The 23,951-nt window shown below is 33.7% G+C and overlaps 1 protein-coding gene across 9 annotated transcripts in view; it reads right to left on the bottom strand.

Moving 5' to 3' along the window:
• Window positions 1-23,951, bottom strand: part of LOC145269516 (uncharacterized) — a 962,295-nt gene that overhangs the window by 582,752 nt on the left and 355,592 nt on the right. For all 9 annotated transcript variants that reach the window (XR_013865075.1, XM_080125267.1, XM_080125266.1 and 6 more), the window contains one exon: window positions 4,314-4,431. The gene's annotated coding sequence lies outside the window, so the exon portion shown is untranslated. The remainder of the gene's footprint in view (window positions 1-4,313; window positions 4,432-23,951) is intronic.

Genomic DNA, 23,951 nt, shown 5'->3' with positions numbered 1-23,951 from the left:
AATCAAAACGTAGATTCCATGAACAAGGCTTCTTTCTCAGAAGTGCACGCCTGTGGAACTCTCCTCCGTTTGCCTGTTTACCACCTGACTACAACTTGAATGTCTTCAAGTCCAACATAAACAAATTTCTGATAAACCGCCCCCTTAAGTAAGACACTTTATCAAATCTCCATTACTAACGATTACTACAATATTATCCTATTGATTACTGTACATGCAATAACCCTTATCCCCGAGTGGCTTCCGGTGGTGACTACCATTTAAAAAAAAAAAGGAAAGATATTGTTTTACATATGAATATTAAAAGCCAGAAGAGAGAAAGTAAGAAATAGAGAGGCGAGGAGGGAAAAAGGAGGGAAAGAAAAGACGGGGGGGGGGGAGATACTAGAGAAATAAAAATGAAAATAAAAAAATACATATATCAGTTAAGTTAGAATTTTGTAAAATTATGAATATAAAACAGAGCAAGAGATGGGGAGGGTGGAAAATGAAGCAATGTGTGTGTGTGTGTGTGTGTGTGTGCCTTGCTAGGTCTTAAGACACGGCGTCATTTTCAGTGCAAGATCCTGAATCTATATTTACGTAATCTGCCGGGATATGCTTTCGAAACGTCGATTTTTGTCCGGTCATTTAAATATTATTTTTAACTTCAATTTTATTCCTACTAGTCAACCAAGAATATAAAATTAGTAAAAAAAAAAAAAAAAAAATGATTTAATTTCTGTTTTCGTTTTTTGTATTTTATCCTGTTTTACTTGCTTGCTACAAACGAATCAAATATTTACTATATTTTTTCACGAGAGAGTTACTGCTTATAAAGGTCCAAAGGCCCTTCGAGGACACGGGCTAACGAGTGTAAGTTGGCCGGTGAAACAACACCACGGTGATTGGTAATGACGGTGATTCTTGGGTAGGATTCGATTATTTAAGAGGGCGACCAACAAGAATTTGTTTACATTAGACTTGAAAACGACCCGGTTGTAGTCAGAAGCGCCGCGGTATAGTCTTACACTGGCGGACAGTTCTAAGAAAAGAAACTTTCCCCGTGAAAGTTTCGTTTAGTTTTTGACAAAAATAGAGAGTAAATGAAATGGTTGTCTTCAAGTCTAATGTAAAGAAGTTCTTGATGAGCCGTTGCACTTAAGCTAACAAATTTATCGAATTTCCATTACTAACGATTACTTTATATTGTCTAATTGACTACTGTACACTTTTTAACCGTTATCCTCGAGTGGCCCCTGGGCCTTGATAAGAGGTGACGCCTATGTAAAAAAAAAAAGTGTTGGCAATGGTTGTATTGCATATTATTATTCCAAAGTTAATAAATGTGTGTTGCTCGAAGGCTCGTTTATCAAAATTTGAATCAGATGAAGTCTATCGTATTTATTGCGTCGCCATTATGATTGATTTATGTTTGGAAAAGTAAAACCTATTTTGATTGATCCAATAAGACATAGCTTGTAATTAAGTCCGCGAGTGACCCATGTCTTGTCCAAATTTACCATTATTAATTGTTTCGATCTCGCTGTGTATAGTGCGATCCTTGTTTAATACGCTCTCTATCACTCACACTTCTCTCTCTCTCTCTATGTTTGTCTATAGTAACAGTAACAACTAATTAATTTCCTCTTCACATCTTTGAAACGTTTTTCCCGTTCTCTCTATATTGACGAGGCGAGACAGGGGAGAAAGAATAGTAATACAATCGAACTTGTAGTCGACGAAAAAAAAAAAACGAGAAAGAGATAAAGAAGTATATATATATATATATATATATATATATATATATATATATATATATATATATATATACTAGCAAAAGTACATGTCGTTCACTGGGTTCAAAAACAGCCTACAGAAAATGGACTCTGATTTATGAAAGTATGATAGTTTATGAAAAGGAAGGGTTATAAAGAGATAGCTTCGAATTTGGGGATATCAAAACCAAAGCAAAATATGATGAAAATAAAAATGAAATAAATAAACCCCATAATTTATTATACCATACCTGTTCACACTGAAACACTTATCACAATATTCTGTGGATCTATATTAAAAAACCTTGTTAAATTTTGTGACATATTTCCATTCTATGGAGGTCAGGTGCGATCGAACACCCCATAATTTTATTATACCATATTTCTTCAAACTGAAACATAATTATCAAAGTATACTTACGCAGATAGATATGAAAAGTCTTTATTAAAGTTTGTGCCTATTTCCATTCTATGAAGGCCAGGCGCGAACGCAGACCCCACAATTTTATTATACCATCCTTATTTAAGTTAAAACATACTTATCAAAGTATTATTATGTACATCTATATAAAAAAAAAAAACTTGTAAACTTTTTTTTTAAATTTTTAAATTTTTTATTTCCATACTTTGTGGACCAGGCGCGAACGCAGACCCCACAATTTAAATGAACCACTGTTCTGCCAGATCAAATATACCCATTCCTGTGTCTCGATACATCTTCTATCATTATATGTAATCAGTTTTTTAAAATAGCCAACCATATAGGAGCCTATTCGTGACCGCACACACACAGCCTTCTATAATATATATATATATATATATATATATATATATATATTATAATCTAACTGTATCTCCAGTAATTACTGCCTTCCATAGTTGTCGTCTCACCATGTTTTGGCCAACTAATCTTCTGGCCACTTTGGGTGGGACTGAAACCGCTATCTTCAGACAATGTGCACCTGGAACTGTAGGGATTAAACGTCCCTATCCACTGTGCCAGGGGCCCCGAAGATTCAACACTCCTATTCCGTTGTAGTTAACCACCTGAAGAAGGCCAGAGGAATAGTTGGCCGAAACGCCATGAAACAACAATTATGAAGATGAGGATAACAGTCTGCAAGTAAATAAAAAAAAATATGCAAATTACTCATCTCAAAGAATTCCAATAATTTAATAAAGATTCCCGAGTTCGATAAGATGCACCCGAAGAAGATCGGAGATTATATCGATCAAAACGTGGTGAAAACAATAACCAAGAGAAAACATGTATTCAATATAATTCACAACATACCAACATAGAATATCGAGTTATATATATATATATATATATATATATATATATATATATAGGATATTTAACCTTCACCAGACTATCCATTCACGTGAAATCATTTTTTTCACCCTATTCTCTCTACTTCATATTTTGTAACCAAGTAAGATCTATGAGATACTTGTAGTTTCATTAAATACTTTTGCAAGCATAATCCTGCATTTTGCTAAATCCTACCCTCTGATTAGAAGGAAAGTATTTCTTTGAAACTCCGCGGATTAAGGACTATCCGCTTATTTATCGCTTCCTTTTTAAAATTAAATACGTCTTTAACACTTTTCAAGGTGTTCTTTAACATGTTTTATTAACTACTTGTTCTTTATATATATATATATATATATATATATATATATATATATATATATATATATATATATATATGGATGGATAGATAGATAATATTTTCGCAAATATCAAAACAACAAAATTGTGTATTTTCGTTTGTTACAATTGTTTTATAACCATCGAGCAATCTTAAATAGTATATCATTCAAAAATATTCCGAACTAGCTACTCTTCAGACCGCAAAATACACTACTTATATACATATATCAATATGTTCATAATCTCTATTTTAAGATATTCGGCAGTTGGACCTACCTCTCCAACACCGTTATATTTACTTTTTATTTTATTTTTTTCGATAGCCTTCAAATTCAGTAATCGTCCCATTTTCGAATTTCTACATTTCAAATGATATTTAAGCCAATTACATATTTTAATATTAATTTAATCTTTTGCATGTTTTTTTTATTTTACTAATTGTTTTTCTTTCACAATTCATATATTTAATTGATTTATTTTCCAAAATACTAATCCACACCTTCAAATTCTAGTTTAAATTTAGATGTTCCACTGTTACTTAATCTACGATAGTTTTGTATAAACGTTGTTTACATATTACGATCTAATATCAAATGATAGTTTTTTGTCAATATTTAATTATTTTTTCACGTATTTAAATTACTTATGTATAACATCTAGTTAGAAATGTATCTCAATAATATATGCATTATCTTAATTAGAAAAAAATAAATACATATCAGTAATGAGGGACAATGATATGACACGTGAGGAATAGTTTATTTTCAGTTCGCACGTGGTCGCAATTCATCGTAAAATTCTATAACGTGAAAACTGAACGATAGAGTAATAATTTCAAGAAAAATACAGAAAGAAATGAAAACAAAAAAAAAGGAGGGGGGAGAAGAATCAATACTCACCTGAAGGATAAATCATAGTGCCAGCATCCCATCAATATTGGCCATGTCTTCTTCTTGGTAAATTATCACATGATGCACCCAGTAACCCTGACTTGATCGGTGCATTATTATATCTAACCTGTTTGAAAAAAATAAAAAATAAAATTGAGTTTAAACCATATGACTACATAAATAAAAGACTTAACATTAAAGATAAATTATTTGGATTAATCGGATTACCGTTCTCATCTTGAGTGTGATTTTCATACAGTTTCATAATGTTTCTGTCGAACTCGGGAATTTAAACAGAATTTCGAACGAAACCGTTTATTTACTTCACGGGGGTAGCATGCTCTTGTTCCGTCAGCCATGACTGGATAGAGGTCCTAAGTAATTCGCAATTGTATTTTTTCGGTCGTCCACGCTAAGAATTGAACCTTCAACCTTCAGGAGAATATCACTTTTTGCAATTGATTTTTCTGAGTACTCAAACCACTGTGGCATGGGTTCTTGCACGCTAACCCCGTGAAGTAAATAAAGGGGTCCGTTTGAAATTCCGTCCAAATTTCCGAGTTCGACAGAAACATTCCCGAGTTGGACAAGATACACCCGAAGAAGGTCGGAGATTATATCGGCCGAAACGTTTGTAGCACGCAATAATAATAATAATAATAATAATAATAATAATAATAAAAATAATAATTGTAATGTTAATAATAACGATAATGATAATGATGATAAGAAAATAATAATAATAATAATAATAATAATAATAATAATAATAATAATAATAATAATAATAATAAATGAATTTAGAGATAAGGACAACTGGAATTGGTTGGTCTTAAGATCTACTGAGAGTACATTAATGGCAGCCGAGGAACAAGCCACTCGCACTAGGTCCATCAAACATTATTACATCGACAAAAGTGCAGAATCACCGATGTGCAGTTTGTTTAATGAAAAGGAAGAAACATTAGCGCATATTGTATCAGAATGATCTATGCGAGTTCAACACCAATATAAAAAATGGAGACATGAAAAAGTCGCTCAGGTCCTATACTGGAATATATGCAAACTCTATGCATTAGACCACAATGAGAAGTGGTATGAGCATAAACCAGAAGTGGTGCAGGAAAACGACAACGTCAAACTTCTTTGGGATATGCGCATACAGACTGATAAGGTCCTTGAACACTCCAGACCTGATATAATTTTACTAAATAAAAACAAGAGAACTTGCTCAATTATTTATGTAGCTTACCCTTTCGATACCAGAGTGTGAAAGAAAGAACAAGAAAAATTAATACCAAGATCTAACATGGGAATTAATTAGAATCTGGAAATGTAAAAAAGTCAAGGTGATTCCCATTGTGATTGGAACACTTGGGACCATAACAAAAAATTGGAACACTTGGGACCATAACAAAAAATTGGAACACTTGGGACCATAACAAAAAATTGGAACACTTGGGACCATAACAAAAAATTGGAACACTTGGGACCATAACAAAAAATTGGAACACTTGGGACCATAACAAAAAGCTACTATAAATACAGTCGAGCACTCTCCATGAAAATAACGATAAAGCAGAGACAAACTCGCAACATCTCTTCTGTGAGATAGAGGTTGCAGGGAACATAAAAGGGCATCTCCTTCGAGGCTACGAAGTCTATTTTAAACTTTATCAAGGTAGGATAAGTCCTTTTCAGCAGCTCCTGCCCAGATATGGCAACAGTACTCCATACTTGGATGTACCTGACTCTTATATAGATAGAAAATTGCATCAGCAGTGAGATATCAACAGAATCGATAGAAGGATCCCACCATTTTTCCAGCGGCCTTGGCAACAGATTTGATGTACGTGTTCTATTTAAGATCAGGAGTAAAGGTCAAGCCCAGAAGCTTGTAAAAACTTGAGGCCCCTCCAAGACGAGAGCCATTCATTTCAATTGATTCTGTCATAAGCAGATGTGCTTTAAGGGATAGAAAGCGCGCCCGTTTCCCAACCGACTCGAAGGAAAAGTTTGGTTAATTTAATTAATACAATTCATTTCTTGTTTCCGAAATAAACCCATGTACCGTAAAAATGATAACATTGCGCCTTTGATGATACATTCTTGCAAGTCGCTGCACACGTATCAGGTCGACGCGCGTGTTTGATTCTACAAGGGAACCGAGATTTTATGCAGCGTCTCAGATGCAATTCTGTGATTACTACTGTCAGATCCGGATGGACGAATAGGACGCAGCGGCACAAAAGCACCAATAATTGGCAAAGAACGAGAGGCAATTATCAGCATCGCCATCGTTGTCACAAGCGAAAGTCAGATTACTCTTAGTTTCCCATTCTAAGCGACTATTGGAAGATCAGTGTTCCTAGTTCTTTCTCAATTTCTGCATAATAAATTTGTTTTTAATTCAGCAGTAACATGGTTACCTATGTAATATACTGAAAAAAAAAAAAACTACCAAAAAACAACAAAACTTATGTACACTCGAAAAATACATAAATTAGTCTCGCGATTGTTATACAAGGTGCTTTTAATAAGTTTCCAGACCTTTTTCACCTGGCCAGTTTTATTGATAGTACACACATGAAACTCTAGTCCTCTGCGAAGTAATCTCCTTTGGCTGCAATGCACTTGTTGGCAATGATCCTCGTCACATCCTTTTTCATATCCTCAATTATCTTATGACGACAGCCTCTAAGGCCTTCCTTGAGCTTAGGGAATAACCAAAAGTCACGTAAATTTCTTCTTTTTTTTTTTTTCATTAATTGCAAAGAATTTTATAGGACTTGGAAATTTACGTGCTTTTTTATGCATGGCGTGGTCTGTAGGTTCAAACCGCGCACGTAAATCTCTTAATGTTTTTTTTAATCAAAATATTATATTTAAGCGTAGTTTATGACCGGAAAACAATGGGCGTCCTTTTAGTACATATATATATATATATATATATATATATATATATATATAATAATAAAGATTTTTCTCTGTAATAATAAATACGAAATATGCAGGAGTTAAAATATATTAAGCGCATTTTACGACCGGCGAGGTCGGGCGCTTCCTCTCCCTGCTAGTAATTAATAATTACGATTACTCCAGAGTATTCTGATAGAGAGTATTGAATATTCTCCAAGCTGAAGAATTGAGCAATCACTTTTTTAATAGTGGGAAGCGGAATCCCGAGGTTTGTATCCATTTTACATGCATATAAGGTTAGATTATTCTTTCTATAAAATTAAGAATTTGTACATTTCTTTAGCCTGTATCGTACTTGAATACTTAAATTTACTATTATATAAAATTACTTTGTCTGACTGTGATTTCGTTCCTTATAGACTCGAAAGCCGCTGGGTTGATTTTCATGAAATTTCACACGGAGAAATTTCATGTGCCTGGCAAGTTTCTTAAAAAGGTTTTGTGTCGAAATGTCTTCGATAAGTATCGATAATCGAAATAATCCGATAAAAGAAAGAAAAGACGAGTTTGACCGAACTTAAAATTTCTACAGAAAAAATAGGTTTTTGGAAATTGTGTTTAGAAAATAGAAAAAAGGTTTTTGGAAATTGTGTTAAGAAAATAGAAAAAAGGTTTTTGGAAATTTTGTTTAGAAAATAGTAAAAAATAGGTTTTTTGAAATTGTGTTTAGAAAACAGAAAAAAGGTTTTTTGAAATTGTGTTTAGAAAATAGAAAAACAGGTTTTTGGAAATTGTGTTTAGAAAATAGAAAAATAAAGGTTTTTGGAAATTGTGTTTAGAAAACAGAAATTTTTTTTTGGAATTGTGCTTAGATAATAGAAAAAAAAAGGTTTTTGGAAATTGTGTTTAGAAAATAGAAGAAATGTTTTCGGAATTGTGCTTAGATAATAGAAAAAATGTTTTTGAAATTGTGTTTAGAAAATAGAAAAAAAGGTTTTTTGAAATTGTGCTTAGATAATAGAAAAAAGGTTTTTTGAAATTGTGTTTAGAAAATAGAAAAAATGTTTTTGGAATTGTGTTTAGAAAATAGCCAAACAAAGTTTTTAAAATTGTGTTTATAAAATAGAACAAAAAGATTTTTGAAATTGTGTTTATAAAATAGAAAAAAAAAGTTTTTTGAAATTGTGTTTAGAAAATAGAAAAAAAAAGGTTTTTTGAAATTGTGTTTAGAAAATAGAAAAAAAAATATGTGACCGATTTACCAGAACGTTGTAACTAAAACGTGAGCTCCCCTTTCAAATGTCGAAATAATGATTTTTTTTCAATTTTTTTTCTTAAACTGGTTAACTAATGTCCAATCAATAATAATCCAGTGAAAAAATTTCAAAAAAACCTATCAATATACAAATTACGCACGGGGTGATGGTTGTACAACTCCGCCGTTTTTAAGAAACCTTTCGATCGGTAATATATCTCAACTCGGACAACGCCGGGCGAACCTCTGCTTAATTTATTTTTTATATTTTGATATGTAATTCAAGTAATTGTGTTCGCCAATATTTATGAACTGTGTATATAGAATGACTTTTATTTTCAAATTTAACAAAGTGCAGACGCGTGCATGGTAGCAGCAACAGAAGCAGCTGTACGACAGCCAACGTATACAAATGACCGAGCCGTGTGCGAGGTTACGTTACGACGAGGAAGAAGAAATAAAGATTACACAAAAGTAAAACGTAGCCTGACATGTACAGAAAGAGACGTGTTACACGTGTGACCCGAGAGCGATAGGAAAAGACGCAACTTTAAACATGGCCAGACAAAGTACCACGTGCTCACCACGGCAGAGTCGTGTTAAGCACATTGGAGTACGAGAAGACTATTAAAAAGGAGGCATTGCGTTATTTTGGAAGTACCTGTAAATAAATGTTTGTTGTTTCAACGGAAAAAAGTGAATCGAATGCTCTTCTTTATCTTTGTTTCCTTGCGACTGTCTTCGTACAACGTGCGTGTCCCGAGTGTTTACATTGGAACAAATCCTCACAGAGATACCATACTTTAAAACAAATCTTTGCAGACTCTAAAAATAAAGCGACTGATGGTAGATATATCGTTTCACAACCCGTTAAATCTTTTTCGAAAGGCGATATACAGTCGCACCAAAATTGTGATTAAAAATAAATTATCTTATCATGGACGTGTTGGCGTTAATATCTATTTAATATTACGTATAAAGAAGAAAAAAAAATCAGTAAATTAGTCGACATAAAGCAACGTACTATTATTGATCAAACATGGCCGACAGCTGATGTAAAAATGGGAACGTAGACCAGGTCAAACGAAAATAAGTAACGTCTCTTTAGTGAATTATATAAAACTGGCGTGGGTACTCGGCATTGCCCGGGTGTGGAGAGACGGTGTGTGGGGGGATCAAAACAACAGTAAGTAGCCCGGGTTGAGAGAGTTGTTAAAAAAAATTTGTAGTAGGCAAACAGGCTCGAACCCATAACGCGAAAGAGAAAAAGAAGGTGAAAAAAAAAACTAACGTCTTAGCTGACGCTCCCATCGTGAAACTGGAAGGAGACGATGTCGACAAAAAAAAAAAAAAAAAAAAAAAAAACGACCCCTCCTTGTAAAAAACGGCCCAGTTTTGGATGAAGGAATTAATGTTTTTGACCAATTTTTTCGATATTTGTCTTCATAGAGACCAAGCTTTGAGACAATACCGATTTTCGATATTTGTCGTCCAAAGGGTCGAGCTATAAAACGATACCAATCTTGTAATAATCCGTCGCCTTTGTTTTAGGCATACACACATACATACCTACATACATACATACACACATACATACATACATACATTTAAACAGACAGGTGAGATTTATATTATAGACTAGCCTGGGTGCCCGGCGTTGCCTGGGTGTTTGGAGGTGCGTGTCGATCAAAAAGAAAACGCGGTAGTAGGCAGGCAGGATCGAACCTGTGATGCGAAGGCGGAAAAAAGTGGAGGTGTGTGTAAGGTGTTGGTTGAGCAAGAAAAAAAAAGGAAAATTGCGAGTGCAAAAAAAACCAAAAAAAAAAACCGCGAAGGAGGAAAAGAAAGTGAAAAAAAAGTGACGCGTTAGCTGTTGCGTCCATCGTCACACCGGAAGTGACGTGGGTTTAAATTAAGACTAGGCAATTGAAAAGAGGCGATGATTTTCGAAAATATCGGCAAAAAAAGCGACCCCGCCCTGCAGAAAAGTACCTAGTTGAAGATATCAGTATTTGGAGCTAATTTTCCGATATTTGTCGTGCGAAGTGTCGAGCTTCAAAATGATACCGATCTCGTGAAATCCGTCGCTTCCGTCGAAAGTTTTTTTTGAGACATACATACATACATACATACATACATACATACATGTAAACAGACAGGTGAGATTTATAATATAGAAGATTACAATAGAAAAATGCGAGCATGAAAAGTAATATGGTTAAGCTTAAACATGGAAAAGTAAAGTACTAGTTGTTAAAACTGGAAAAAAGGAAATATATTCTAGTAAACAATATAATAAACTTATAACTTAAAATATTGCAGCATTAAGAATTGATTATATAATGTTATAAATTGAATTTAAAAAATTCTTAATGCTGCAAGCCCACCGAATACATGTCATACTATGTCATGGTAACATATGTTGAGTGAGTTTATAACAGTATTTCGTATGTTTTTTTTAGTTTTAACTCATTTTTCCAAACTTAACGTGTTCAACATATAGTCCGCCGCCATTTGTATTTTTCAAATACATCGATAAACACTATGTTTTTGAGCCGAATAAACATCTTACATTATTTTACATTAGTGTTTTATAGACTAAAAAATAATAATTAAATAGATAGAAAGATCCCACCATTTTTCTAGCGGTCTTGGCAACAGATTTGATGTACGTGTTCCATTTAAGATCAGGAGTAATGGTCAAGCCCAGAAGTTTGTCAAAACTTGAGGCCTCCTGAAGACGAGAGCCATTCATTTTAATTGATGCTAGATGTGTATCAGAATGTTGATGATGTAAAGAGAGAACTTTGGTTTTAGATGCATTAAAAGTAACCAGTCACTCCTTTCCCCATTGTACTACGTGCTCAAGATCAGAGGAGAGAGAATCGGAGAGAACTTGGTCGTTTACTGTCTTACATGCTACCATAGACGGTAGTGTCATCATAAATGTCTACAAATGATGTAAGGATGTGATTTGGAAGATCATTAATGTAGATCAGGAAAAGAGTTGGTCCCAGGATGGACCCCTGAAGGACTCCAGCATTAATGTGAGCTTCTGATTTTTGCCCATCAACTACTACTCTTATGAACCTATCAGAAAGAAATGATTTAATAATTGAGAAGACATTTTCAGCTGTACCATAGCTGGAGATCTTGTGAAGTAAACCTTTATGCCATATCCTATCAAAGGCCTTAGATATGTCAAGAGCAATTGCCATAGAAAGGTTGTCTCCGTCGAGAGATTTGCTAATCCTATGAGATATAACTGTATGATGTGGTTCGTGATTGATTAACTGTGTGTACCTGTGTCGGATATATACTCGAGAGTCAAAACAATGAAAAGAATATGCTTTTGTCATCGCTCTAGAGATAACTTATCTTGCCTTTGGTAACATTTATTTGTTATATATTTGTTTTTTTGACAACTTTTTCGAATCTATGTGTACAGTAAAACAAAGCCATTTTTGCCGTATCACGTTTCAAACTGTTTTTTCTTCCAATCTCTAAATTCAAGCATAACGTTGGAAGTGGTAGACTCTCTCCCTCTCTTTCTCTCCCTCTCTCCACATACACACACAAACCGCTGTTTATTGGACACAAGCTAACTGAAGACAGAAAAATATCACACACTATTTAAGATACATCGAATATTGTAACTTGTCACAAAAACTGACCACATGCTGGATCTAGGGAAGAATAAAACACATCCATCTTCGTTTATGAAAATCAAAAGTGAAGCTTAAACGGGAGATAACTCTCATAACTTAAATAAATAAGCTTACTTTAAATGAAACTATTGTCAGCTATTTATAATCTATAATATAAAGCTGAATGTCTCTGTGTGTATGTGTCTCTGTCTGGTCACGAATAGGTTCCTATATGGTTGACTATTTAAAAAGAAAAACTGATTTCATATAATGATAGGAATGGGTATGTTTGATTTTACCTAAATGCGAGTTGGAAATATGTTTCCCTTTGACCAAATTTGGTACCCCCAAATGGGGAGCGACATATGTATTATTATTTAAATATAATTATCCACTGACAAGTGTTTCGTCGTCTACGACTCATCAGAGTGGCTTTATCTAGCGTGATTCGAAATCGAGACCCCATGGACAGAAGCGACCAATCAGAGGTGCTGAATCTAGCGAGATTCGAAATTTTGCTTCTGTCCATCTCGCTTTGACCCCTTGACAGACAGATTTCTGACCGAAAACCGACTAGAAAGGTTTTCCTATATCTCAATATCCTTTATGTGAAATCTTGAGTCTGTAGACTGAAAATTGACAGAGTAGTTTGGTAGGAAAATATACACAGAAAGACTGAGACAGAGACAATTTCACTTATATATATATATATACATATATATCGTCTATAATATAAAGCTGAATGTGTGTGTGTGTGTGTGTGTGTGTGTGTGTGTTCAGGAATAGGCTCCTATATGGTTGACTATTTTAAAAAACTGATTACATATAATGATAGAGGATGTATCGAGACACAGGAATGGGTATGTTTGATCTGGCAGAACGGTGATTCATTAAAACTGTGGGGTCTGTGTTTGCGCCTGTTCCACAAAGTATGGGAATAAAAAATTTTAAAATTAAAAAAAAAAAAACGTTTACAAGTGTTTTTGATATAGATGTACATAATAATACTTTGATAAATATGTTTTAACTTTAATAGGGATGGCATAATAAAATTTTGGGGTCTGCGTTCGCGCCTGGCCTTCATAGAATAGAAATAAGCACAAACTTTAATAAAGACTTTTCATATCTATCTGTGTAAGTATACTTTGATAATTATGTTTCAGTTTGAAGAAATATGGTAAAATAAAAATTATGGGGTGTTCGTTCACACCTGACCTCCATAGAATGGAAATATATCACAAAGTTTAACAAGGTTTTTTAATATAGATCAACAGAATATTGTGATAAGAGTTTCAGTGTGAACAGGTATGGTATAATAAATTATGGGGTTTATCTATTTTATTTTTACTTTCATCATATTTTGCGTTGGTTTGGATACCCCCAAATTCGAAGCTATCTCATTACAACCCTTCCTTTTCATAACCTATCATACTTTCATAAATCAGAGTCCACTTTCTGTAGGGTGTTTTTGAACCCAGTGAACGACGTGTACTTTTCCTGGTTTAAAATAAATTAAATATTAACTAAATTAAAAATAATTAAATCAACTTGAACTAATATTTATAAGTAGAACAATTAAAACGATCCTATTAGAAAAAAGCAGTTAATAAAATTAAGCTAATTAATGAAATAGATTTTCTTTAATGTAATATGCAAATAAGCTTACTCCTTAAATGTAGATTACTTTTAAATATATAGTATAGAGAAAAATCATCTTGGAGCAAGTGAAGCATGCATGGTCCTTCGTGAGTGCACAGTAAACGGGGCATACAAAATGACTAAGTTTAGCATTGCCCCCCTCCTTTAGCCCCCAAAGTTCGCAGGGGACATTAAATGCTGGTGAAAATGAACAAACGGTGCAGTTTTAGGCCTTAACATATATAAATTTGAGTTCTGCACCATGCAAAAAAAGAAATGACTAAGTCCATCATTTGCACCCCCGCCCATTTAGCCTCAAAAGTCCCCAAGGCCTTAACATATTTAAATTTGAGTTCAGCACCATGCAAAACAGCTAAATAGTCACACACAGAAAATTTTGGACAAATATGGTAAAATAGTCCACAAAAACGGAGTGTTTTTATTAGCCCTAAAAGAGACCCTTGGTCACACCCAAGAGTTATCGTGAAGTATAGACAAACAAAATTATATAGAAATCAGTTAGTTACAATTTTTCAGAAAGTTTTACAAAAATACAAGGCTTCAATTTTTTTTTTTTTTGTAATAAGCACAAAAGTATCAATTTTAACCATTTTAACCCGAAAGGCACGACTGGGGGGGGGGGCACCGAAGTTTTCGCGGAAAATCCGTCCAGTTACTTTTTTTAAACTCATATGTTAAATGTTTGTGCAAAATTTCAAAAAATTCCAAGCCGTAGTTATTAAGAAAAGTGCGGACAGACGAACGTACAAACGGACAAGGGTGAATTTACGGGTCCACCCTCCTTTTGTCGAGGGACTAATAAAAGTGTATATAAGTTTGTTTTCAGCATAAAAAAATAATGTGGGAAACAATCTATATTTTGAATATATTATTTAAACTGAGAACAGACAAACGGACAGTGAGAAATAGGGCTTTTTTTTATAATACAAGATTCAAGCAAGCGAGGACGCCCACAGGGTTTGTTAATTATTAAGATTTAAAAATTATAATGTAATTACTTTTATAATATTTCGAATCTTAATTTTTTTTTCTTGTTTTTTTACACGGCTTCAGACAATTTCGTGTCCTCGGCTTTCATTTCAAGTTTTGCATCAACCCAAAGATTTCGCAATCAGTTTTTTTTTTCCGTTATCTTTATTTGCTGCTTTTGCGTTTATTTTTACAATTTTATCTTTAATTATACAAACAGCATTTGGTTGTTCTTTGACAGCGATTTGTATGGATTTTCTGTTGTTTTCAAAGTTTCCTTTGATCACAGCGAACATCTTTATTTGTTCGTTCTTCGTGTGGCATTTTTTTTTCTTCTGTCGGAACATCACAGCGTGTCAGGGATTTGCTAAGGTTTAAATATTGCTTGGTTCTGAATTCGGTCGGGAATTCATAGCGTAGGCCGATGAAGGAAAAAAAAACGCGAAGGGACGACAAAGCAATGTGGTTAAGTTAATAAAAATAGGAAAAAAAAAAACGGTAAAAGATTGATTAATTCCTAAGGTACATCCTTTTATTGTTTGGAACTCTGATTTTTAGATGCTGCAAACTATCTCCTTAAAGGTCAGTGTCCGACAGTCTTTTATTGTGGGACGGGGATAATAACAGTAACAGCATCGACAACAGCAGCAGCAGGTAGATGAGGTAGCTCAGCGGTTAACTCTTCAAACTCCATCGGGAATTCATAGCGGCAATCGACGAATTAGAAAAAGGCGCGAAACGGACGACAAAGGAATGCATTTAAGTTAATAAAAAAAAAAGACAATAAAAAGACAGTACAGCATTAGTTAATTCCACAGGCGCATCCTTTTATTATTTGGGATTCTGACTTTTTGACGTCGCAAAACATCTCTATAAAAAGTCAGTGTCCGTCGGTCTTTTATTTGTGGAATGCTATACAAGAGGATAAGAGCAGCAGCAACAACATCAGCAGGGGGGCGGGTTGACTCGGTGGGTGACGATGCGGTCTGACATTCTATAATACCTGTAATTTGTTTGGCCCGACTCTTTTTTCTTTACTGCAACCTCTCTCTTACTGACGTGATGTTGCTAGTCTCAGTCTTTTCTACAAATAAGATTATAGACTATACAAGAATTGTCTGATCTATTCCCTGCTTCCTTTGTTCCAGCTCATCATTTAACTTGTTGGTCTAGTGGTCTCCATCAATTCGTTGTTTTAATGCCTCATTGCAATACAGCTTCCTATTCCAATAGCTTCTTTCCAAGAAGACTGCAAGGTAGTGGAACTATATTCCTGCTCACTGTTTCCCTTCTATTTGCAACTTTAATCTTTTCTCCTGTCTTTGCAATAAACAGCTGTCGTTCTTGTTAGCTCCTTACATAAAGTGGCTTCATGCCTTGTTTCGAGCGATTTTCATTTAAAAAAAAAAAAACCTTGGTGTGCCGAGTTCGAACCCAGTTCATACCCCAGAAACACTTTCAGTTAGGGATGTTGGCAACCTTCACGCGGTCCCTCCTGTAAGTACTCGATATCCTTCTAGAAATCATTCCAACTAGAAAGATATATGTGAAACGAATGCAATCAAAAATCACCATCGTCATGAATAATACTCAACAAATAAAAAAACAAAGCAGCAGGGATATGATGGTGGTTAACGACACGAACTGAAAACCCAGGTGTGCCAAGTCCGAATCCAGTTCGTTCCACATAAACACCGTCATGTAAGTACCCGAGGTATTTCTAGAAATTATTCTAACAGAAAGATATCGGGGAAACGGATGCCAACAATAATCATCTGACTCTTTCGAAATGAATGAATGTTGCTTAGCAACAATAGCAAGGAGGCGAAACTGGCCGACAAGTTTGAATCCAGTTCATTTCAAAGTTACCTTCATCACTAGCTGAGCGTTTACTTTCACTTAAGGGCCTTGCCGGTGGGGCATTAGAATACGCCGACTGCCCCCCCCCCCTGCAGAGGGTAAAAGTCCCTCAATGGGGGTCCTGGATATGACCTTAAACTATATCCAGTGGTGAGGCCCCAGCTTGTGGGCTTTGGGGAGTGTGGAGCCACCCTTTAATTACCATTGCTCCCAGGTCCACTCTGACCCGGAGTGGTAGTACCTGTTAAGATCCGAACTATGGGTTAAATAGAAACCGACGTGAAAACAACAAATATATTCTATTAAAAAAAAAATTCTTAAAAATCTTTGGATTCGGCATTAAATAACCCGAAAAGGGTTGATATGCCGTAAAAGAAAAACAACCAACCAACCAACCAACTTTCACTTAAGGTGTTGACAAACTTCACGTAGTTTCCCCCGTCAGTACGTAGTATTCTTTCTAACTTATAAAAGCAACAAACTATAATAAATAACTCTTGAACAATTAAACCATTTTACGTATCAGAATGTTTTTTTTAGGTGAGGAGTGATAAATAAAGGTTACTAATTTGTATTATTTGGACTATGGCTCTCATCTCACGTGTTATTCGCTACCGTGCTAGAAAGTTACTTAGACATCGAAGTATCCTGTATCTATACAAGGCCACAATTCGCCCATGTATGGAGTACTGTTGTCACATTTGGGCAGGTGCATCTGCTACTAGTCTCTCACTCCTGAACAGAGTTCAAAAGAGAGTCTCCAACTTAATAGGTCCCGAACTGTCAGTTAGGCTTCAACCTCTCTCCCACCGACGAAATATTGCATCCCTCTGCCTGTTTCTATAGTATTTTAATGGTAGATTCTCCGACGAACTACAAGCTAGTGTACCACCTCGACGTACACACTTCCGACAAACCCGACAAGCAGCAGAATCCCACCCGTACACGGAAATAATTCTAACTAGAAAGATATCTAATGAAACGAATGCCAAAGAAAATTTCTCAATTGATATAAAATAAATGATACTCGACAAAAAAAAAATAACAATCAAATAGAACAAAAACAAAATTTAGTATTATTTATATAGATAAAACAGTAGTTGCACGTGCGTCTGTGTGGAAATATTTAACCGATGAACTCTTAAACGACTGGTCACATAACACGGAAATTAACAGAAATTAATAATCATATATCAACGATGGTTTATAGCGAGTAAAATCTTTGTGTAAGTGGATGAATGACCTGTACAGACATATCAGCAAGTTGAAATACAAAATGTTCAGTTCAATTTGCCGACATATTTTTACTTCTTTCTGCGCATGCCCAAATTCAATTCATTTCTTCAAGTCGTTTAATATTAATTTTTCTTCCGCGTCTCTTGATAGCTGTATAGGTTGGAGATCTAGTTGGAGCACTAAATGTTTTGTTTCGACTTTTTTTAAACTTTGGAGATCAGTACTATGTATTAGGTACAATATAATATTCAATAGAAAATTGGGTCTGTAATATCAAATATGAAATCTGTATGAATTAAAATGTATCATAAAATACACTCAAGCAGCTCGCGATGTCAGCGAAGCGTTTGACCCAGGAACTATTACTGAACGCGTAGCACAATGGTGGTTTATGAAATTTCGTGGCGGCAACGAGACTCTTGAAGATGAGCATAGTGGTCGGCCATTGAATGGTGACAACGATCAATTTAGAGCCTTAGTCAAAGCGAATTAACGCACAAATGTTCAACAACTTGTTTCTGAATTAGACGTAACGTATACGACGATTTCTAACCACTTGAGAGAGATTGGAAAGATAAAAAAAAAAAAAGAAAAAAGAGTGTCTCAAAGAAGAAATGCTATTAAGAAGTCTAATCTTCTCTTCTTTTATAATGAACATCGTTTCCGAAACGATCGTACAGTCGAGTTGATTTTTAATTCACAATTATGAATCGTTTTACTCAATATAGATATATATATATACACATACTACTTCAAGGTCCCAAACTAAACAACAATAAGTGTTAGATAGATAGATAGATAGATAGATAGATAGATAGATAGATTCAGGTCGAGTAAACAGCAATTTTTCCCTCTTTGTCAGAAACATCACTCATGAAATTTGAGTAGTAAAGGACAGAACGAGGGAAGTGAAGGTTACAAAAGCGTCAAAAGTAAACCCAAGCTCCACTATATGATATGTGAAAATGTGATTTTTGGTTGATAATAATGAAAAAAAAAATGCTGAGAAAGATAAAGGGAGTATGTTGTATACATCTTTGCGATTAATAACATTGTGTAAAATATAAAAAATAAAAACTGACTTAAAGCAGGAACCACTGTTTCAATGTGCGTTTGATCAAGTTTTATTTTCTCTCCAGATTCAATAATTTTCGCAACAGCCGTAAAAAGATTCTGAACTTCCTGAAAAAAAAAAAAAAAAAAAAAAAAAAAAAAAAAACACACACAACGAGCGGGTTGTGATTTGCGATGAAATTTGGGTTCTTTGCGACAGCCGGGGACGCCCGGCTCAGTGGTAAGACGCCGACGAAGCTCCACGACACTTTTCGAAACCAGAGTTACACCAAGAGAAAGTCATGCTGACTGTTTGTTGATCTGCGACCAGTCTCATCCACTTAATATGCTCAAGTATATTTTACGACCCGCCAAGACCGGGCCACCCCACCCCCACCCGCCGTTAGTCATAAATAAAATAAATAAGTAAATTACTTACTATCGAGGTTCAAATACAAAAAAAACATTTTATGAATTATTGAGTTGATATAAATCATTTCTTTTTCACAATAAAATAAAACATTTGCAGCTTATAAAATCAACTAACTATAATAACTTTCAAACGATTAAACCATTTTGCGTATCAGAATCTTTTTTAGATGAGGAGTGAAAAATAAAGGTTACTAATTGGTATTATTTGGACTATGGCTCTCATCTCACGTGTTATTCTCTACCGTGCTAGAAAGTTACTTAGACATGGAAGTATCCTGTACCTATACAAGCCCACAATTCGCCCATGTATGGAGTACTGTTGTCACATTTGGTAGGTGGATCTGCTACTGGTCTCTCGCTCATGAACAGAGTTCAAAAAAGAGTCTCTAACCTAATAGGCGCCGAACTGTCAGTTAGGCTTCAACCTCTGTCCCATCAACGAAATATTGCATCCCGCTGCCTGTTTTACAAGTATTTTAATGGAATATGCTCCACAAACTACAAGCCCTTGAACCCACTCGACGTAAACACCCCCGACAAGCAGCAAATTCCCACCCATAATTATAAAATGTTATAAATTGAATAAAAACATTCTTAATGCTGCGATATAAATTTATAAATTTATTATTTATATTATAAATTTATAAATTTATTATTTTTTTACTAGAATATCTTGTCTTTTTCTTTTCCAGTTTTAATAACCAATCCTTTACTTTTCCATGTTTAAGCTTTACCATATTAATTTTCATGCTCGCATTTTTACTATTGTAATCCATGATTTTTCCAGGCTTCCAGTAAATTCACTTGATCTCTGTTTAATTTCAGTCTTATTTTTTTGCCCACCATAAACATAACATACACATATGTAATAACAATGTGTGACACTCGTCTGCTTTCAATAAAATCCCCTTTCATGCTTTCATTCTGTCTTTTTCACGCGTTACTTCTCTTTTCGCGACAGCAGTCGCTAAAGCGATGATGTTACTATGGAACCCAGTCATAAAAGTATCGCTCACCTCCTTACATTTTTTACCATTTTAAACACCAGAAAATTCATCATAACTTGTTTTACTGAACGAAAATTAAAAAAAAAAATCACAAGGTAGCTGAGAAGAAACCTAAATGTAGATTCCATGAAAAAAGTTTCTTTCTTCGAACTGCAGCCTGTGAAACTCTCTTCCGATTGCCTGCTCTCCAGCTGACTGCAATCTAATTATCTTCAAGTCCAACATAAACAAGTTCTTGATGAACCGTTCCCCTGAGTAATTTAATTTACAAAATTCCCACTAGTTATGTTTACTACGCTATAATTACATTGACTAATGCATACTTATTAACCCTTATCCTCGAGTGGCCTCTAGGTCTTGATAAATGGTGATTCATATGTAAAAAAAAAATGTTTAAAATTTGGACGAAAAATGAGTGAGCGGTTAAGCTTTAAAGCACTTCTAAATGACTAAATCTGGCACTTAACCATATATAACTGTCGTGTTTCAATTATTATATATATATATATATATATATATATATATATATATATATATATATATGTGTGTGTGTGTGTGTGTGTGTAGTAATTTATAAAATATATATGGCGATTAAGCTACACTGAATATTTTGCGTTTCATCCAACTATACTGACGAATCCTATAGTTGGATGAAACGCCGAATATTCAGTGTAGCTTAATCGCCATATATATTTTATAAATTACTAACTAGCTCTACCTACGTATTGAGCACTTTTGAAGTAAATACTTAAAGTTTACGCATAAATCTATACTTTCGTATATTAAATTTATGCGAATAAATGAAGTAGGTATATATATATATATATATATATATATATATATATATATATATATATATGAGAGAGAGAGAGAGAGAGAGAGAGAGAGAGAGAAAATTTAGTAATTTATAAAATATATATGGCGATTAAGCTACACTGAATATTCCCCGTTTCATCCACTGGTGGATGAAACGGGGAATATTCAGTGTAGCTTAATCGCCATATATATTTTATAAATTACTAAGTAGCTCTACCTACGTATTGAGCACTTTTGAAGTAAATAAGTTTACGCATAAATCTATACTTTCGTATATTAATTTTATGTGAGTAAATTAAGTAGTTTTATATATATATATATATATATATATATATATATATATATATATCATTCAAACACGACAATTATATATAGTTAAGTGGCAGTCATTTAGAACTGCTTTAAAGCTTAACCGCTCACTCATTTTTCGTCCAAATTTTAAACATTTTTTTACACAGGGATATATATATATATATATATATATATATATATATATGACAGGTACTTCTTTAATCAAGATATAATTAGAAAAAATTTACGAATACATTATAAGAATGTTTAATCAAATCGTTTTTACCTAGAAAATGTCTTAAAGTAAAATAAAATAAATGTTTTCTTTTTTTTTTTAATCAAAATATAATTATATAAAACCCCATGACTAAAATTAAAAGTTTAAGCCTAAGGGGTCTTAAAAAGAAATAGAAATTTATGGAATCTTACTTAATTAGTGTCTAATAAATATAGATTGAATTTTACGAAAATCTGAAATATTTGAAATTCTAAATAGACGGTAGTTTCCACCAAATGCCATCCAAAGCCCTTTAAAATATCCCAAATTAACAGAAATTTGGATACTATTTATTAATCGATTGTTAAAATTGCACATTTGTTTTTGTTAAATTTGCTGTTCAATTGTATACATTTGAGTTTGTGATTTGTAAAGAATCTTCTTCTATAGATTTGGAAATTAAAATCATTGTTTTTTAAATTTAAAACTAATATTTCCTTAAATTTAAAACTAATATTTCCTTAAATTTAAAACTAATATTTCCTTGAATTTAAAACTAATATTTCCTTAAATTTAAAACTAATATTTCCCCCCCCCCCAAAAAAAAATTCCCGTTGTGTTTCCGAATTGAGAAAATTTTTGGAAAATATGGAGACAGACAGACAGACGGACATATAGCCTTTTATATATTAGATTAGTGTTTTTCAACGTTTGTTTACTGGAATGAACCCCCATGAAAACATTACCCTGGTTCATGGAACCCCTATGCAATAATTTAGTTTTCTTATCAAAAGAAGGAAAAAAAAACAAAAAAAAACAGCATTTAAAAAATAAAATGAAATAAAACTAGTAATATGACGTTGATAAAAATATATAAAAGCAAACCTAATAATAACAAGGCAAATTAATTTTTCATATATAGCGAGTTTGATTATGTAATATTTAATATATTTAAACGATAATTTTTTAATAAATATGCATATATTAATAAGAATACGGCACAATCACGTTGACACACCGGTTATGGCCAGATCACCGAAGTTAAGCAACGTTGAGCCTGGCCAGTACCGGATAGGTGACCATTTGGGAAGGCTAGGTGTTGTATGTACCTTCTGGGAAGGTTGGGCGTGGGGCCAGCACCCTCACCCTGTAAAACGAACTCCTCGCTACAAAAACATCTACAAAAAGTTGTAGATGGCCTATGCCCCTTCAGGGGCTCGAGGGCGATGGGGAGGGGGAATATATTAATAAAATAGATTTTCAAAATTGAAGTTAGCAATTCATTTTTTTTTTTTTTGCGGAACCCCTGGACTGTACTGCCGGAAGCCTGGTTGAAAAGCACTGAATTATATTTTTGGTATTTATTTTTCTTTTGCTGAAGAATGTCGTTTCAGCCTATCAACATGGCCATTGTTCTAAGGTGTCTTCACAATTAAACATTTACAAACTGAAAGATAGATCAGAGAGTGCTGCACTTTTTATCGTTGATCTTAAGAGTTTGATTCAATCAACTAAAAACCGCCTGAGAGCAAGAACTTTCTTATTTTGCTTTCTTTCTCTGTCTTTGGCTCATCCCCCCTCTCTCTATATATATATATCTCTCTCTCTCTCTCTATATATATATATATATATATATATATATATCTCTATATATATATATATCTATATATCTATATATATATATATATATCTATATATATATATATATATATATATATATATATCTATATATATATATCTATCTCTCTCTCTCTCTCTATATATATATATATCTCTATATATCTATCTATCTCTCTCTATATATATATCTCTATATATATATCTCTCTCTATATATATATATATATATCTCTCTCTCTCTCTCTCATATATATATATATATATATATATATATATATATATATATATATATATATCTTTCTCTCTCTCGTTTGACAATGGTGACGAATCTATTTCTTTAATTTTGGATTTTTCCCATAAAAAAAACAAAAACATTTACAATTTCTTTTTAATTTTTATTTTCTTACTAGCCTGGGTGCCCGGCGTTGCCCAGGTGTTTGGAGATGTGTGTTGAGCAAAAAAAAAAACAAAAAAATTGTAGTATGCAGGCAGGCTCGAACCCGTACCGCGAAACAACAAAAAGACCGCGAAAAAAGTGACGTCTTGGCTGTTGCGCCCATCGCCAAACCGGCAGTGACGTACGTTTAAATTAAGGCTAGTCAACCAAAAAAAGGGGATGACTTTCGAAAATATCGGTGAAAAAAGCGACCCCTCTCTGTAGAAAAGT

Source organism: Euprymna scolopes, chromosome 45 (genome assembly GCF_053919585.1).
Source record: "Euprymna scolopes isolate OS-2025 chromosome 45, ASM5391958v1, whole genome shotgun sequence".
Taxonomy (NCBI): Eukaryota; Metazoa; Mollusca; class Cephalopoda; order Sepiida; family Sepiolidae; genus Euprymna; species Euprymna scolopes.
This window is presented reverse-complemented; position numbering and strand designations above follow the sequence as displayed.